This window comes from Lissotriton helveticus, chromosome 11 (assembly GCF_964261635.1).
Source record: "Lissotriton helveticus chromosome 11, aLisHel1.1, whole genome shotgun sequence".
Taxonomy (NCBI): domain Eukaryota; kingdom Metazoa; phylum Chordata; class Amphibia; order Caudata; family Salamandridae; genus Lissotriton; species Lissotriton helveticus.
In genome coordinates this window covers 1,130,839,748-1,130,858,814 of record NC_136072.1, presented here as the reverse complement: position 1 = coordinate 1,130,858,814, position 19,067 = coordinate 1,130,839,748, and the positions used below count along the sequence as shown (strand labels likewise).

General features: G+C 46.8%; 1 protein-coding gene across 2 annotated transcripts in view; it reads left to right on the top strand.

The window, feature by feature from the left end:
• Window positions 1-6,879: 6,879 nt before the first annotated feature.
• YDJC (YdjC chitooligosaccharide deacetylase homolog) overlaps window positions 6,880-19,067 on the top strand; it is a 149,648-nt gene continuing 137,460 nt past the window's right edge. For both annotated transcript variants that reach the window (XM_078667873.1, XM_078667875.1), the window contains exon 1: window positions 6,880-7,017. The gene's annotated coding sequence lies outside the window, so the exon portion shown is untranslated. The remainder of the gene's footprint in view (window positions 7,018-19,067) is intronic.

Genomic DNA, 19,067 nt, shown 5'->3' with positions numbered 1-19,067 from the left:
AATTTCATATTTTTCTGTGGGCATGTGATATTTCTTATTAAATAAGCTTCTCTGTAACACGAACATGCATTCTCATGTCTTCCCTTCTAGAAAGAAGCCTTGTTCACTCACAGAGTAAGACCATGACCTCTGGTCTTGGTCAGCTCACTCCCTGACAGCTATGCAGCACCGACGCTACGTTGCAGTGTTGAGCCCCCCTTCCGTGAGGGTTCACACTTGCAGCCTCATTCCTGCCAGCCTGGCGGCCCTTCTTGCCCTCATTTTATTTTTCACTGCCTTTATTTTAATTTTGAAATGCCCCGCTAGGTGTCTCCTTTTTCCTTTAGCATTATTTGATTTACTATTTAATTTATTATACCGTCGGTTTTCCTGCCACTGCTGCCTTTGGCCCCTCCCCCCTACACAGCCCCCGCTCGTGCCTTCCAGCCTCTCGTCCCGCCCCCGCCCCTACTTAATGGGGGCTGCTGGCAAGCCCGTCTGTGGCCATCCGCGCCCCTACCGCGGCCAGCGCCAGGGACCCTAGATCTACAACCCCCCCTCCGCTACAACACCGCCCCTCTCCTCGTACTCCACCCCGGCAGGAACAAAAACTGCCGGAGATCGACGCCGAACACCACCCACGGGCAGTTCTCCTGCCTACACTGCCGACAATCCTTCACCACTCGTAGTACACCCACTACCGAACAGGAAGCAGGCAGTCTCCCTTCCCTCAGCCAATCACAATGCTGCAATGGCAGCATTGTGATTGGTGCGGACGGCACCCAGCCGGGCGCCTTTGGGGAGGCCATTTTGTCTATGTAGGCGGCATGCAGCCTACATAGAGAAAATTTAGAGTGCCAAAAAGTCAGGGCCCACCACAGTCGGCAAGCCACTCCTCCCCAACCCGCCCATAACTAGGCATACCCTCCCACTGGCCCCAACCAGTCATACCATTCTGCTTTCTCACAGCGTGAGAAGCAGAAACATAAAATGGTATTTAAAATACCATTTTATATTTAAAATACCATTTTATGTTTCTGCTTCTCGCACTGTGAGAAAACAGTGTGGCGAAGCTCCTCCGCCCTAATGGAGGAGCCACCCCTGGTGAGAGCTCAACATTCTAAGCCTGCCTTCAACTCATCTCTCCAACGCTAACGTCACAGGCCAACAGTGTACAATGGAACCTAAAGAGTTCTAGCGTTCTTTTATTTACAAGACACAACAATCGCCGCATTTCCATCCATCCAGTATGCCATTGTGGCAAAGGTGATTCTGTACTGGATTAACCTTCAATCTTGGGTTCTGAAGTAGCCTGTTTCCAGTCCTAAAGCACGTTAACGCTTTGGTGGTAATAAGCACTATCTAATTATCCAATATAAACGAGGGCAAGTGATGGTATTCAGGCAGTAAGGGCGTTGCAAAGCCCCGCCCCATTTCCCAAGCGCTAACCCCGCCTCCCTCGTAGCATCTCTGGTAAAAATTATTACAAGATTGGTAGGCTGTGACTCCTCTGTCGTTAAAGTTACAGAGGCCAATTCGGTGGCTGGAATTGTAGTATGGGCGCTCTAGTTGTTGAGCGTTACATGATGACGCGGCGCGCAGCCGCCATTTTAGACAGAGCGCGGAGCCCGCGAAGAGCGCAGACCTCGCTCCCGGCGCTCTTTCCCCTGCAATTAAATAAAAGCTGTTTACCCCCTTAACCTGCCTTCTCCTTTCCTTTGGGGTGCAACTCCAATCCTACAACTGGCGACGAGGATGGGATTGGGGCAGAGAGACGCCCAGGCGGTGCCCCTCCCCCCGCGACCCACCGAAGGCAACTACAGGGCAGGAGAGGGCCACAGCGCGAAGCAAAGCGGCGGAAAGGAGCGTGGCAGAGGAGAGAGGCTGTGGACACCAGCACAGCTTCCACACAGGAAGGAAGCCAGCTCACAAATTGGAGGACGGAGCACACGGGGTAGCCAAAGCCACGGGGCCCGAGAGTCCACCAACCAGGCGGTGAAGGTCCCATGTGACCACTAGGACCGGTGCAGAGGAGGTCTCTAAGGCACCCCTGGACCTCGCTGGAGAGCAGCATCTACTGTGAGTAAGGAAGCCCAGACAAGGGGGAGACCAGTGGGAGGCAAGACACCAGCCGGGCACGGAAACACCAGACATCACACCCCGAGCCACCAGTTCCCCCACCGGGACCCTGGCGGAGCAGACACAGCAAAGCACGGGGGAATCTGCACCCCTTCAGAGCCCCATGCGCCAACACAGACAGGGTGCACCAGGAAGCCCCAGAGGAGAGGGAGAAGTGCCAGACAGGAGAGCAGAGATGTGTGCCCAACCCTCCTCGCTGACAACTCCGATTCCCTTTCTACCTCGGCCAGGAGATCCCACAATGAAATGGGAGGATTGGAGAGAATATTTCATGAACTACCTAGAAGCGCTGGAAGATGAAAATGGCGAAGCATTCCCTAGCAAGAAAAGAAGGAGGATATTGCTCCATAACTTAGGCCCGGAAGGCATCAGAGTGTTCCAAAATCTAGTTCCCACACCAAGACAGGCAGTAGATGATTACATATTTCAGCATGCTAAAGAAGATTTGAATAACCACTATAGACCTGCGGTGTGCACGTCCATAGATAGGTACAACTTCCAACAGAGAAAGCAAGGAGCGGGGGAGACTATAGATGAGTATGTAGCGGCATTAAAGAAACTGCCCATCACATGCAAGTTCGGCGTCTTACATGATGAGTTCATTAAAGACCAAATTGTCATGCACACCACGAACTCAGCAATCCAAGATAAGTTGTGGGTTAATGGAGATGCATCCTTGAAGGAGGTCATGCCCATGGTGAAGAAAGCTGAACTATCAAAAAGATGCGCAGAGGCGGCAAAGAAGGAAACTCCCACGAGGCCCATGGTCAACAAGGTCACTCAAGCAGACCCACCGGACAAGGGTAGAGCAGAAATGGGGGACAAGAAGACTTCGGCTAGATGGACGCCCAGACCATTGCCAGGGAAGAAACCCCCAAAAGACTACAAGAATGGGTGCTACAGGTGCGGCAGCCAGTCCTATGCAGCTCATGACAAACGTTGTCCAGCTTTCCGTGCCAAATGTATGTTCTGTGGAATAATTGGACACTACGAGAAGGTGTGTCATCGCAAGCTGAGAAGCACGACGGTCAAATACGTCACACAGGAACCGGACGGAGAAGAAGACGAAGTGAAAGAGAAAGACAATGTGTTGTGCATTGAAGAACAAATATTAGGTATCGACTGCACCCGCTCCAGGAAACCGCAATGTGACATGGCCATTGGGGGTGTACGTATACAGATGGTGGCAGATTTGGGATCCCCGTATACCATAGAGCAACGCAAAGTTTGGGAAGAGAGTTTCAGACAACAGCTAGGACCTCACCTGGAACCTCCGGATATACGACTAGTCACATTTACGGGGGAGCCAATCCCCATGGTGGGGTATCGAGTCTTGAAATTTGAATTTAAGGATCGCAGTGCGTAGTGCAAGTTATACGTAGCCGAGAAAGGTCCTTCAGTCCTGGGTTGGGTCGACCAAGGCGATCTGGGCATACAGTTGGATCCAGGAGAAGCTACACAAGTGCTGATGACCAGTCCAGGTCGACAACCAAACATCACCAACTTAAAAGAGGACTTTCCCACAGTATTTGGAGGCAAAGTGGGAAAACTGACTAAATTCACCCACAATATAGAGATCAAAGCGGACGCCAAGCCAGTGTGCCACAAGGTGAGAAATATCCCCTTAGAAATCAGGGAGGTGGTACAAGAAGAATTACAGGGACTAGAAGATACCGGGATCATCAAGCCGATAAATAGTGTGGAATGGCTGGCACCTCTGGTGGTAGTGAGAAAACTGAATGGCAAAATTCGCCTGTGTGTGGACCTGAGGGAGCTAAATAAGAACATCATAGTGGAAAAGTTCCCGATACCCAGAATTGATGAAATCTTGGCAAAAACGAAAGGGGTGAAATGGTTCTCCACTATCGACCTCACCTCAGCGTATAACCAAATAGCCCTACACCACAAATGCCGCAAGCTGACATCATTTAAAACTCCGTACTGGTGCTACCAGTTTCGAAGGATGCCATTTGGCCTCGCGTCGGCAGCGGCCGTGTTTCAGAAGATGATGCACAAGTTGTTTAAGAACACCGAAGAGGTACAGTATTTTCAAGATGACATTCTGATAATGGGCAAAGATAGGGCGGACCACGATGCAAAACTGCTCCAGGTGTTACATGTCTTGGAACGTAATGGCCTAGCTGCAGAATGGGAGAAGTGTCATTTTGGAATGACGTCTGTCACTTACTTGGGCCATGAGATCAGCGATGAAGGTATCACGCCCAAACAAGCCAATGCCAGAGCCATATGGGATGCACCACCACCAAGGAGAAAGGAAGAAGTGTGCTCGTTCTTAGGCATGGCCGAGTTTTACAGCAAATTTGTGCCGCATTTCGCAACCAAGACGCACCACCTGCGCTAACTCATTCGAGATAAAACATCTTTTGCGTGGACGGAGGAAACACAAGATGAATTCCAGAGGATCAAGGAGGACATCTGTACAGCGGTACCGTTACAAGGGTTTGACCAACAGGCAAGATCCATACTAACCACGAATGCGAGTGAGAAGGGACTAGGAGCTGTCTTAATGCAAGAAACGAGAGAAGGGGACGTGTCCACCCTCAGTTTCGCGTCCCGATCCCTATCACCCACGGAGCAGAAGTTCTGCGTCATGGAAATAGAGATGCTGGCGACAGTCTGGGCCATGGAGAAGTTTCGACAATTCATCTGGGGCACGAAGTTCAAGCTCAGGGCGGATCACAATCCGCTGATCAAAGTACTCCGGGTCGAGTGGACACGCGAATGCAACCCCCGCATATCGAAAATGACTTTGAAACTGCTGGACTATCGGTATGATGTGGAGTACATCCCTGGGACACAAACAAGGTAGCTGATTACTTAAGCAGGGCATCAGCCATGGAGGAAGCATCGTCATTATCAGAGGAAGAGAACATCAGTGTGGCTTTCCTGGAAGACCATGAGAAAGTGATAAGTGCAAAGGAATGGAAGGAAGCCTATGAGAATGACGCAGACCTTAGGGTGGTGAAGAAATTCATACTGCATGGATGGCTGGAAAAGAGACACTTAAAGGCGGAGCACGGGAAGTTCTTCGAAGTATGTGAGGAACTATCTGTAGGAGACCAGGGGATATTCTTGTAGAGAGGGGGGAAAGTTGTTCCTCCCGCATCCTTGGTTCCGCATTTGCTTGCCATCCTACATGAAGGACACTTAGGCATCATGAAAACAAAACTACGAACCAAACAAATGTATTGGTGGCCAGCAATGGATGCCCAGATAGAAAGACATGTCAGGGAGTGTAAGCAGTGCCAAAATACGGACAAATCTCAAAGCTTGTTGCGACCCTCCTTGGGAAAGTTCGACAACCCCAACAACCCCTGGGAAGAGCCATCGATAGACATTCTTGGTCCGGTGCTGGATGCCCAAAGAATTCCAAAATATGTAGTTGTGCTAGTGGACAGGTATTCCAAATGGCCGGAGATAGACATACAAGAAGAAATGGACACGGAAAAAGTGCTGGAATTCCTCACGGCAACATTCTTAAGGGAAGGAATTCCTCGCTCCATACTAAGTGACAATGGGCCCCAATTTACGTCAGAAAAGTGGAACACCTATATGAATAGGAATGGGATCAAGATCAAGCATACGTACGTGTATCATCCCGCTGGAAATGGTTTGGACGAACGGTTCAATAGAGTCATTATGGGCTCAGTGCAAGCGGCGATAGGGGCCGGAAAGAACTGTGAGAAAGAACTGAAAAGCACATTGCGGGCCTACAGGATCACCCCAACCAGCACAGGATACAGTCCCTTCAAAATCCTAAGGGGTCGGGATCCTTTCAGCAAGGACAATGTGGTGTGGAAGGAACGTACGATCACGACAAGTGGACTCCCGCCGTGGTCCACCACAATCTAGAAAGAGCACAAAGGGTTTACATGGAACATTTCAATAAAAGGCGCAATGCTAAAGAGACGACGTTGGAGAGACGTAGATCAAGAGTTCTCCAAGAAGAAGTAGAAGAAGTCTCAGCTACCCCGGTGAGATGCACCCGCTCTGGTAGAACAGTGGTAAGACCGGCAAAATATAGAGACTATGAAATGGGTGAAGTTAATGAGGGTGTATGCAGATAGACTCTGGGACTTCATGCATTTTCTCATGTTTGATGGTTCATTAAAGGAGGGAGATATGTACTGTGGGTGCTCTAGTCGTTGAGTTTTACGTGATGACGCGGCACGCAGCCGCCATGTTAGACAGAGCGCGGAGCCCGCGAAGAGCGCAGACCTCGCTTCCGGCGGTCTTTCCCCCGCAATTACATAAAAGCTGTTTACCCCCATAACCTGCCTCCGCCTTTCCTTTGGGGTGCAACCCCAATCCTACAGAAATCTAAGAGCAGGCAATCAAAAAACTGCCCTAACTCAAGCACACGCAATTATTCCAGGAGAATAAAATACTGATTCACATATAATTTACACTTTTATTTTTCTAAACAAGGTCTCGTAAATCACTTAGAAATGTTTAAACGACACTCTATATGATTTTTGTAAGTCGGTAATGCTTGATGGTTGTCTAACGAAGGTTACTCTAATGTATCGTCATTGGAAACTACAAGTTTTGATATGGCCGCTTCGTGAGCGGAGCCTTCGGTGGGCGGATAGCAGTCCGTTCTCTATCTCTATAAGAACTATCGAAGATCCTTTTATGATAACTATGGGCGTGCGAGCCGCGGGCCTGACGCTTGCAGTACCTCCAGATTCCTGCAGATGTCGCTCGGCCGTTTACCCCTTCTCACACCTAGAGTCACTAGAAGGGTGTGCAATGCCGTGCATTTCCGTCAGATGGCGCCCGCCCTTGGGAGGCGTCTAGGTGGAGGCACGGCACTGGCAGTCCATGGCCCCTACAGCCCGGCGAGACACCGAAACCCGGTCCGCGTCATAATGATGGGTAAGAGCTGGGAAGGCACCCCGCACCCTCCCCGCAGCTAACTACGCAGACCATGGTGTAAGACCCGGCCCTCATTCTAGCTCCCAGAGGCTCCCACCCTTGCAGAGCGCCGAGTATTCCACAGATGGGCTGGAAACATCCCCTCAGCCTTTGCAGTCATATTATTTATTTCATTTTATGCGTTTTTATATAGCGCGGACTTTACCCGAAGGTGTCGGAGCGCTTCACAATAGGAACATAACTGATACATGAGAAGAAAATTACAAGTGAACAAATTACAAAAGCAAACGTTAAGTTACATGAGGCAAAAGTGACAATTGTGAGCAAACAAAATACAAAAGGTAGCAAACGGTACATCACAGGAGGAAAAAGTGACATGTGTGCAAGTTACAAAAGCGTACATGTACAGACCCATAACTCCATGTACAAATCCATAAGTCCCTCTGTTTAGGACACCATGGCTCTAGGGCTGGGATTTCTTCTTAAACCACATACTCGTGTGGGTTAAGGGGAGAGAAGCCAGTACTACAAAGCCCAGAATGCACTAGTCCCTCAAAATAAATCCTATGTCTTGTTGATGTGGAGGCTGAAGCCAAGTGGCAACACTTCTGCTCCTCTAAACTGACTTCCATGGAGTCCTCATATGCCTTTTCTGCACACAGCCCCTCCTTCTGCTTATAGGACAGAGGTTGCATAACTGCCAAGTTTTCTCGATGCATGTTTGATTGATTGCGTTTTTATATGGCGTATACTTGGCTCAGGCATTCGAGTGCTTTACAAGAGGGCAGGAAGGGAGTTCTGGTTTACAAACATCATAAAGTCATATGTTAGCACCTAGAAAACAATAACAACAAAAAACAGTTCATACCATCAGGGACAAAACAGAAAAAGTACTTGCCTACCCATCATAGTGAATCAGCAGTAAGTGACCTCAATAGCAGTGAAAACACATATTTTGTAACGAGAAAAACGGCTCTGTTTGTGGCATATTCATGACGTTTATCTGTTAGCAGCGTGCCTGTGTTTGACGTGCTCGACTCCTGTACTGGGCTTTATTGCAAGCGATTCAACAGCAAGCCTGGCTCAATGCCAAGGTCGCCAAACTTGACATTTTTTTCCCCTTCGTTTTCAGATCCTTGCAGTACTTTCCATAAAGAAAGTAGCAGGACTGCAGGTACCCCATTGCAATGGAATGTATAGTATTTGATGGAACTACTACTGCCTTACATAGATGAGGTCTCCGAAGTTGGTCCATCACAGATCTGTTATGTGTACTTAATGAGTGAGTGCTTGTAGGAAAACTTCTTGGTATTCTAGAGGGCGATACACAGAGACTAAAAACCAAAATAAATGGAAGATGCACCAGATCAGTCACTGATAAGGAGCATTGGCAGAGCCAATAGCTCTCGCCTGTTGGCTTTGGCAATGATTTTTAGTTATGCTGTACAGCAGGGCAGTTGATGTACAGCTGGATTAAAATGCTAAGATGTGTCTGTCGCGTCATTTTGTGAGCTTGCCCCAGCATGCATGTGCACACCTTCAAAATGAGTTTAGCATTTCTTTCTTTTTATTTAATAATCAGGGATGGATTAATAAATAAAAAAGTTGTGCAAAATGCGCTTTTTTGATATAGCGCTAATCCGTTTGAGAAAAACAAAACAAATGGGGAAGTAAGTTGGGGTGGGGAGTGTGCAGGGGATGAAGCAGTGGGAAAGAAGGACAAGCAAGAACAACAATAGGGAGGCACATGGACAACTATGAGACTGGGCAGGCGTAGAAGTGTACAGACAACGGAGAGCTTAGGGAAACACAAGGACAATGTATGGTGGGTTGGGTGGGTGAAGCACATGGAAAAGAGAGGGGGAAGCACACAAACAAGGGTAGTCAGGGATGGGAAATCGGACAACTGAGGGTGGGCAGGCGGGATGAGGCAGCAAACGAACAATGGTGATAATGGGGAATCGCACGGACAACAGAAGGGGGTGGGAAAGCAAGATCTGCAATGGAAGGTGGGAGGGTGGGGAGGAAGCTAGAACAGCTACTGAAGGAGGGAAGTCTAGGGGAGATACGCATGGGTGGAAAGAGAAACATGAGGGAGTCAGCTGTAAAAAATGCACTCTCTTGGAGTGCTTAACAAAAAAGTAGTGCCTGAAAAGGGAGCAGTGCTAGGACACAAGTTATTGGTCCATGCTCCAGGGAAGGGAGAAAACGCCAGAAGAGGATGGAAAGCCCAAGGAAGCTGACAAATATGAAGTAAAAAAGAGTGACAATCAAGCCAATCAGTGGTAAGCGATCAACAGGCTTCAGTCCACTTTAAGCTAAAAAATAGGTCTCGCAACAGACAATGCATGCTCTGTCTTAGGCATGACCTAAAAATTAGTCATAATGGAGAAAAACTGTTCACAAGAGTCGCAAAACGTCTTGCTTTATTAATATGCAGAAGGCATGATTCTTATGAAACTCATGGTGAATGGCTGACAATCCAAGGATTAAGCCATAAGGGACAGTGGACTTCAATCCATGGATTCACATTCACAGGATGCCTACTTATGTAATTAATGCATAGATCCCCCGGGCGACTGACTGCTCCCACTGATGCCCGTAACTGGGGTTTGCTGACTAGAAGCTGTCCAAACTGGAAAGTTCCAGCTTTGCAAATCAATACCACTTGCTTTGACAGATCGGTAACCTGTTCCAAAGCATTGATACATAGCACTGCAAATCGAAAGGAGAAGCAGGTATCAGTACTCTTCACTGTCTGATTAATTACCTCAATGATTCGCAAAGTGTACTATGTGAATCACAAAGACTTTTCCAACTTACAAAGTACCTTTTTGTCCATTGCAACTTACTATTTTGCAGATGGAAAGTCTGTGATTTTGTGAATTGTAAGCTTTGCGAGTGTAAAACAATTTCGTACTTCAAGCCGTCTTTTAGGTAGCACATGCGATAAATGCTGTATCAGTGGCGTAAATCGCTCTACAAAACCATTGTAACATAATGTAAGTAAAGAACACTGACTTATTTTAAGTTAACCCTTTTATTGCGGTCATCAGCCAATGGCTGATGTCCACTCTACCATCTCAGTGCATGTGAGCCATTGGCCAACACAGAGGAGGGGCTGTAAAGGATCCACTGGTGCTTGTACCGCAGTGTTTCCGTTTCGGCTGTTTTAGCTCGGGCTGCTAGGGAAGAGCATGCATGGTACACTAACGTAATTTCTCTGAAATTGAAATGAGTCGATCGACTCCTTTCAATTTCACTGGGTACGATCTTGGGGGCATATTTTAGCCCCCAGCACAGATTTTTAATTCGCCAGGTATCATTGGAAAGTGGAGAATCTCCCCTTTCCAATGATTTCTCCATAGTGAAACCCTGCTTGCGGGTTGCTGTTGGGGGAGCAATCCTGAAGCAGGGATCCACCCACTAGAGACCAGGGGTGTCAATTGTGGGAGGGAGCCATCCCTGCCCTGGGCCCCATCACCCCTGGGGGGTGGACAAAAAGACCAGGGGAGGCAGAAGCCCACTAGATACCAGGTGGTTTTAAAAACATTTTTTAGGACAGTTTTTTTGGTGGGGGGGAATAGCCCCCTGGGGAGGGTATGGACCTGTGATCTCTTCCCCCACTCCCCACATCAGTGGCACATTAGTCTTTATGCCACTGGGTGGTGGATAGGGGTGACCACATCCAATCTGCCCCCATGGGGGGAGGCGGAGAAAGGCCACTACACACCAGGGATATGTTTTATTGTAGAAAACAATATGGTGTGTGGGTGGATACCCCATGGCAAGTAAGATGAAATTCTTATTCTTTTGTTTATCGTTTTGACTTGTGGACTGGCAGAGAAGGAGTAAATCCAAATCTCCTACTTGCCATGGTGAATGGTTGCTTAATTTGGACCTGTGCTCGTTTGGCAGAGAAACCAACTAAACCCAGTCATTTTGAAAACTAGACACCCAATGGATTGCAGGGTGTTTATGCATGGACCACACAATGTTTTCTTACTCATAATGCCCTGCTAACCTCAAACTTTGCCTAAAATAATGCATTTCCCTCAAATTTCAGTGAAGGAAAGTTCCAGAATCTGTGGAGAATCACATTTTCTAACACCTAGCGTTCCTCCCCACTTGTCCCAATTAAAAACAGCACCCCTACTTGTATGGCTAAACCTAACTCCCACAACTTAAAAGGCTCCAAAGTGCAACATGGAGAAATGGGCAATAAGGGGGTTGCTGTATTTTGGCCTGGGCTGGACAGCAACTCATGAATCCACGAAATTCCTATCACTCAGCGTCGCCCCCGCTTGTCCCGATGAAAATGCTACCTGCCTTGTGTAGCTGGGCCTAGTCCCCGCGACAGGAACAGATTAAGGGTCAATGGAAGTCCTCCTGCAGTCACCCACAAGCAGGGAACCCTGAACGACCCTTTGGTTTCTAGTTTTTAGAAATGTCTGGGTTTGGTAGGTTTCGCTGGGTAGCCGCCGATCTTGGGCTCAAATAGCACAGCTACCTCAATTACCAAATCACAAAATGATCTGAAAGGGAATGTTGATGTCACCACATTGTGTTTTGAGCCTTTCCTGTCATGGGCACTAGGCTTCTGCCACACAAGTGAAGTACCATTTCTTTTGAGAGAGTTGGGTATTACTCTAACCTTCATCCTCAAATATAATACAGTCCACCGATCGATCAGTGGTTGAGGGATACTCTAATCTTTTGGAGGTGTTGTTATGGACCAAACTTCTTAGATGTCATCATTGAGTCTTCACCTGATTAGAAACAGTTCAGTGTATAATCTGACCATTCAGAGAGCTATCTTCTAAATTCCTGAGTGTTCACCTCCCCCATGCTGGTGTGCCAGCTAAAACCTAGTTTTTACCCTTTGTCTGACTCACTGGGCGTTCCTTCATATCACATTTGTGGCACTCTATATTTAAAATTGCTTAAAGGAGTTGCTCAGCTATTTTTAGTAAGGCGTGCCTTACGCAGTGTTAAAACCCACAGTTGGGCTCACTCTTCACTAAGTCAACATGTTTCTGTATTTACCTGCCAATTGTCTATGCTCATTCTTCAGCACTTGGTTCAGTGGACACTCACACCTTAACTAATAGTATCGTGTAGTATTATTGTACTGATATGTTTATGGTCATCTGATAGTTTGCTTTCAGCATACTCAAGATTGAACACTATGGGCCCGATTATGATGCGGTTAGGAAATCTTCCCGATCGAATCGGTTTGGAAATCGTTTCCGACTGACTCCGATCAGGAGAGTCCGACCAACCGAATATGATGCATCCAGATGCTTCCAGATACGATTTGGCTGGGCTCCAACTGACTACTATGGGATCCTATGTTCCTATCCGCATCGTAATCTGGCCCTCGGTCGGCAAGACATGTTACGGATCTGATTCTGAAGGAGCAAATACCGTTAGGAAATCTTCCTAACCGCATCGTAATCGTCCCTAGATTGGAATGCTTTCCTAACCGCATCGTAATCGCGCCCTAAGACCTTACTCATTCAACATCAATGCCATTATTTGCATTTTTTATCCACCCAAAGACTTCTTTTTCCCTTAAGAATGTAGATTAGTAAGTATTCTGCATGTCTTTGTAGGTGGGAACTGCAGGAAATTGTGACCCTCAGTCGACATTTTGCTCAGGTACCACTGATGACAGATTTTTTTTTCGGGGATTATGTCTTGATACTTGTCAGATATTTTTACATCAAATTTTTGACAGCAAAGCTGTCAAACTCATCAGTTGCTAACAATGTACATTATTTGGTCTAAGGGTGGACTTGTTTCAACCATCAACTGTACGTAACAATCCTCTTTCAGCCATTGGCTTGATACTTTATCAATCACGTCTTGGTTCAACCCTGTGGGATATTGATGTCTCACCTACGACTGATGGCTGTTTGGGTGTATCTCTCAGCCTCCACTCAGTTCTTCCACTGAATTGCTCAAGGGGTTGCATTACTACCGTAGCCCCAGTCTGTCTTCTTTATCCACATCCACTCCCTCCTTTTGTGTCTTGCTCCATTCCCGCCCTTTCTGTCACTCCTTTCCTTGAGTGCATCTCACGCCCCCATCGGTCACCCACTCATATTTGCCTCCTTCCACTGTTCCTCTTCATTCTCCACCAACATGCCTCCTTCCACTGTCTGTCTGTTTCCTCCTTTCTGCCCCCTCATGCTTCTCTCTCTTTTCCCTGGGTGCTCCTTCTTCCTCTCAGTATTCTAATTAGTGCTTTGGTAATGAAAGGTGGATTACACTGATGGCTCATTTGCATTCAATATATCCCCTTTTTTAGGTTTCTCATGCACATCGATTGCGCTGTGTTTTTAAAATCAATTGTATTTCATGTATATTAAAAGTGGGTTCTTATTAAGTCCCATTGTCGATTTATTGTGTTCATTCGCTTTTGTGTGTAGGGTTTTTTTTTTATTTGCCCTTGCTGCACGCATTAACGATACTTTTACTAAAGCTGTTCACACTTTTTAAGCCCAATTCACTGTCCAGATAAGACACGGAAAAGACAGACTGCTTCTAATATTTTGCTGGAATGCTTGCTTTTTATTACTTAGTTGTGTAAAGCAGATCTCTAGCCTTAGAACTTTTGTGTCTTTTTCTATTCATGCCTACGTACCTTTCTTAGCACTTTGTAGGCATTATCGAATAGATGTTTTCAACGTAATCTATTTTGTCATTATGATCAAATTCTAAATGTTGTAATAAACTCTGTGCGTTAAAAATAATGTTAACACACAAGCGCTATGCTATATTTTACTACTAAACAGGTAGCCACATGCACAGTTACCATTCAGACAACAGGGTCATGGGTTGAATGGTGCAGCAGGTGCAGTAGCACCGGGCCAAAAAGTTGTTTGAACTCCTCTAAACACATAATATTGCCATATTTGACTACTTAACTGGCAGTCACAATTGCATTTACCTTGAAGTTGATCTAAATGGTGCCATGAGTGCAGTGGTATCGGGCCAAAATGTTTTCAGAACTCCTTTAAACACCACATATTGCTATATTTTACTACTAAACATGCAGACACAATTGCGGTTATCTTGCAGGCAACAGGGTCATTATTTGAACAGTGCATCAGGTGCAGTGGCACAAGGTCCAAGCGTTGTCAGAACTCCTCTAAAAACCTAATATTGCTGTATTTTACAACTAAACAGGCAGCCATGAATACAGTTATCTAGCAAGCACTAGGGTCTTGATTTCAGTAGTGCAGCAGGTACAGTGGCACCGGGATCTAAAGCTCCAGGCACCTTACTAAACACCTAATATTGCTATATTTTACTCCTAAATAGGCAGTCACAATTGCAGTTATCTGGCAGTTAGAAGGGACTTGATTTGAATGATGCAGCAGGTGCTGTAGCACTAGGCCTAAAAGCTCTATGCACCCCACTAAACACCTAATATTGTTGTATTGTACTACTAAATAGGCAGTCACAAGTGCAGTAACCTTCCAGAAAACAGGGTCATGATTTCAATGGTGCAGCAGGTGCAGTGGCACCGGGCCCAAAAGTTGTCAGAACTCCTCTAAACACCTAATATTGCTATATTTTAATACTATACCAGCATACCAATTGCACTTATCTTGCAGTGAAAAGGGCTTCATTTAAACAGTGCAGCAGGTGCAGTGGCACTGGGGCCAAAAGCTCCAGGGACCTTACTAAACACCGAATGTTGCTAAATATTGCTTCTAAGCACTAAGTCACAAGTTTGGTTACCTAGCCGGCACTAGGGTCATGATTTCAATGGTGCTAGAGGTGCAGTGGCACCCTGCCAAATGCTGTCATAACTCTTCTAAATACCAAATATTACTATATTTCACTTCTAAATGGGCAGTTACCTTGCAGGTACTAGGGTTATGATGTCAATGGTGCTGCAGGTGCAGTGGCACCGGGCCTAAAGCTGTCATAACTCTTCTAAACAATAAATATTGCAACATTTTACTAATAAACAGGTAGTCACAAATGCAGGTATCTTACAGGCATTGGGGGCATGATTTGAATGGTGTAGCAGATGCAGAAGCACCAGACCCAAAAGTTGTCAGAACTCCTCTTAAACCATAATACTGCTATTACATGAATTAATTCTATTATTTCCCTCTTTCATTTCATTTTTCAAAATGTTGCTATTACTTACCCGCACTATACCACTAGTAATAGCACAATATATTGCCTTTTTATACATAAACCAGTCGGAACACTTTAACAGACTTTCTATAACTTATATTATACAACTACTGAGCAAGCTACAAGTTGCAACAAGAAACGGCGTATTATTATTTGGGGAGAGGGGTTGGCCTAACGGCTAAGGCGCTCGACCTCGGATCTGGGTTCGAGTCTCTGTAACGACGCCAAAAAAAACCCTGTGATTCTGGGCAAATCACTTAATCTCCCCGTGCCTAAAAAAAAGGAAAGTGTGTCCTCATGTAACGTAACTGGTACTATGTAAAGCGCTCTGATAACTGATTCGGTTCGGTTCTAGTTCGCGCTATATAAAACTCTGCAAAATAAACAATTAATCACATAGGCAAAACCTAATGCTTTTACCAATGCTTGTTGCTCCTCTCTCCATACGTTTTTGAGGAGCAAGGGAACCTTCATTATAGTCCTCCATATGTTATAAACATGGAAGAAGTATAGAGGGCCATCCGACCTTTATTTGAAATAGAAGCATAAACCGGAGTGTTTTGAAAGCAAGAGACCCTTCCATACAGACTTTTGTTTGTCTGGCTTGAAGGTGCTTGTGCTTCATGCGTTAGCATAAATGTAGGCCCATGAGGTTTGCAAGTGCTTGTTTTTTGGTCTGTTATCAGTCTGTGTATTTGTTTTTATTTTAACACGTTAAGGTGTTAGGCAAATTAAAGCTTTTTTTAAGTTTCTTCACAGCGGTCTATAAGTCTTGCCTGTGGTTGCCCCAGGTGTGTAACAGTACATTGAGGAGTGCTTCCTATAGACCTGGGCTGTCCCTCATCCTGCTTGTGGTTTCCCTGTTTTAGAATTGTGGGTCGGTAAAGGGGGTGCGCATGAGGGATTGGAAAGCTGAAACCTAATCTTCCATAAATTAGATGGAGGTTTCTTCCTTTTGGTCTTTCAGGTCCCATTTCTTGTTAATGTGCCAGAATTTAAAGAGGCTGTTCTGGGAGTTGAGCAACGGCCAAAGCGCATAGCTAATTGTGTAGTGTCTATGCGCTCGAAGACCTTGATGGCAGCACTGGAGATGGATGCAGTGTTCCTGGGGAGATATGTGTTCCTTTCTTCAGGCTCTTCTCTTCCTCCTAGACCCCACACTTGAAGATTATGACGATTATGCCTTCAGTTCTCATTAACCTGTCTTAACCTGGTTTGAATTCTGCAAGCCATTTCTTGAATTCATTTTCAAAAAAGCAAGCGGCTCCATCGCACCCCACCTACGCAACGTCATCAATCTCTCCCTGGAGACCGCGACCTTCCCAGAGAGCTGGAAACACGCCGAGATCAACGCCCTACTCAAAAAACCCAAGGCAGACCCAAGAGACCTCAAGAACTTCCGACCCAGCTCTCTGCTCCCCTTCCCAGCCTAGGTCATTGAGAAAATCGTTAACAGACAGCTAACCCGATAAATCGAAGAGAACAGAATCCTGGACCCATCCCAGTCAGGGTTCCGCAGTAACCACAGCACCGAGACCGCCCCCATCGCCGCCACCGACGACATCCGGACCCTGCTCGACAACGGCGAGACTGCAGCACTCATCCTCCTAGACCTCTCTGCCGCCTTCGACACCGTCTGCCACCGCACACTACGCACACGCCTCCATGATGCAGGGATCCGAGACAAGGCTCTGGATTGGACGACCTCCTTCCTCTCCGGCAGAACCCAAAGCGTCCGCCTCCCCTCCATTCCGTTCCACAGCCTCCGAGATCATCTGCGGCGTACCCCAGGGATCCTCCCTCAGCCCAACGCTGTTCAACATTTACATGGCCCTGCTCGCACACATCGCCCAGCAGCAAGACCTCAACATAATATCCTACACCGACAACACTCATCTGATCCTCTCCCTCACCAAGGACCCCATCACCGCCAAAGCCAACCTCAATGAAGGCCGTCGCCGACTGGATGAAGATCAGCCATCTGAAGCTGATCTCTGATAAGACTGAGTCCTCATCCTCGGCTCCAACCCGTCAGCCTGGGATGACAAAAGGTGGCCAACGGCACTGGGGGGCTGCCCCGACCCCCACCGACCACGCACGCAACCTGGGAATCATCCTCAACTCAATGCTCTCAATGACCAAGCAAGTCCACGCCGTCTCCTCCTCCTGCTTCAACACCCTCTGCATGCTCTGCAAGATCTACAGATGGATCCCGAAATATACAAGAAAGACAGTCACCTAGGCCCTCGTCAGCTGCAGACTCGACTACGGAAACGCCCTCTACGCGGGAGCCCCGACCAAGCTCATCAATCGACTACAAAGCATCCAAAACGCCTCTGCACAAATGATCCTCTGTACCACGACACAGCCACATCACCCCCACCTGAGAAACCTGCAATGGCTCCCCGTCAACAAGAGGATATCCTTCAAGCTCCTCATCCACACACACAAGGCACTCCACAAGACCGGCCCAGCCTACCTCAACAGACGGCTCTCTTTCTACACCCCTAACCACCAGCTACGCTCCGCCGACCTCACTCGCCACCGTCCTGCGCATCCGAAGAACAACCACCGGTGGGAGATCCTTCTCCCACCTCGTCGCCAAGACATGGAACACCCTCCCACTGAGCCTACGACAGACCCAAGACCTGCTGACCTTCAGGAGGATACTAAAGACCTGGCTATTCAATCAGTAGCGGCCCCCACCAGCACCATGAGACTCTCGCGTGTATGTAGTGCGCTTAACAAATGACTGATTGAATGTGTAGAAAACGCAATGGTTTTTTGAGGTGTTCTAGTTGCTTGTATAAAATTTTGGGCTAGATGTAAGCTTTTTTGCAGTCACAAAAGGCCCAATTTGCAGAATTGGGCTGTTTGCAAACGTAAAAGGCTTTTTCTTATATATGAAACCTAACTTGTGAGTCTGTAACACATTACCGAATCGTAATTTGGGTTTGTGAGCTAATAACTATTCTGTATTTGGAAGGGGCGTGTTTAGGGTGTCCTTCTAAATACCTAATCGTAGCGGTGTGTACTAATGTTTTGTTACCGAAATGTGGTTGTAAAACATTTGTACTTTACCACCAACTGAAAGTTGGTGTTAACACATTTGCAAATAGGAAAGGGGTCACCTTCCCCTTTGAGAATGTTTAAAAAATATACTTTTGAAGAGCAGGCAGTTGTCCCACAACTTACTCTTAAAAATAAGTATGGAACATTTCATTTTTATTTTTAAATGCATCCCGTTTTCGTTTAAGGAAGACAGGTTGCATTCTTTTTTTTTTAATTACTTTATTAAAAAGCAATCACAGACATGATGGTCTGCAGACCCCAGCAGGCCTTTTTTTGGCCCTCACCACCTGCCTCACTGCCATTGCCCAAATTTAGACATGCTGACATGCTTCTGTGCCTGCAGTGCTGGTGCTGTGGTGCCAGCACAGCCATAATGGACTTCAGCGCCTGCTGTGAAGTGTAATACCTGCACTGCTCTCCCTCAGAACAAGGTACCTGCAGCTTTCAGTTGGGCTTTAGTGTCCTCAAGACTCTGTTTTGCTATAATTCGTGCAGCACCCTCTGGAGCTTCTGTGTTTACCTTGCAACCTCAAACAAAGATGCACTCTTGGAGTTTTTTTTTTAAATCTGTGGCCCCAGCGTCCAATCCTCCAGTAAGGCGCAGGAGTGTCTCCCCACAACCCCCTTCCCCCCTCTGGTATGAGTGCAGCAGGTAGGCCCAGAATAATAAAATGTTCATTACCGTTTTACTATTCTGTGTGCACTGTGTGCAGCTAGTCAATCTTTCATGCGCACTTCATAGCCTGCAATCTCAGTGCTGTAAAACAGCTGTGGGATTGCAGGCACAGGACCCATGCCTCAAAATGAGCCTTTTTAGT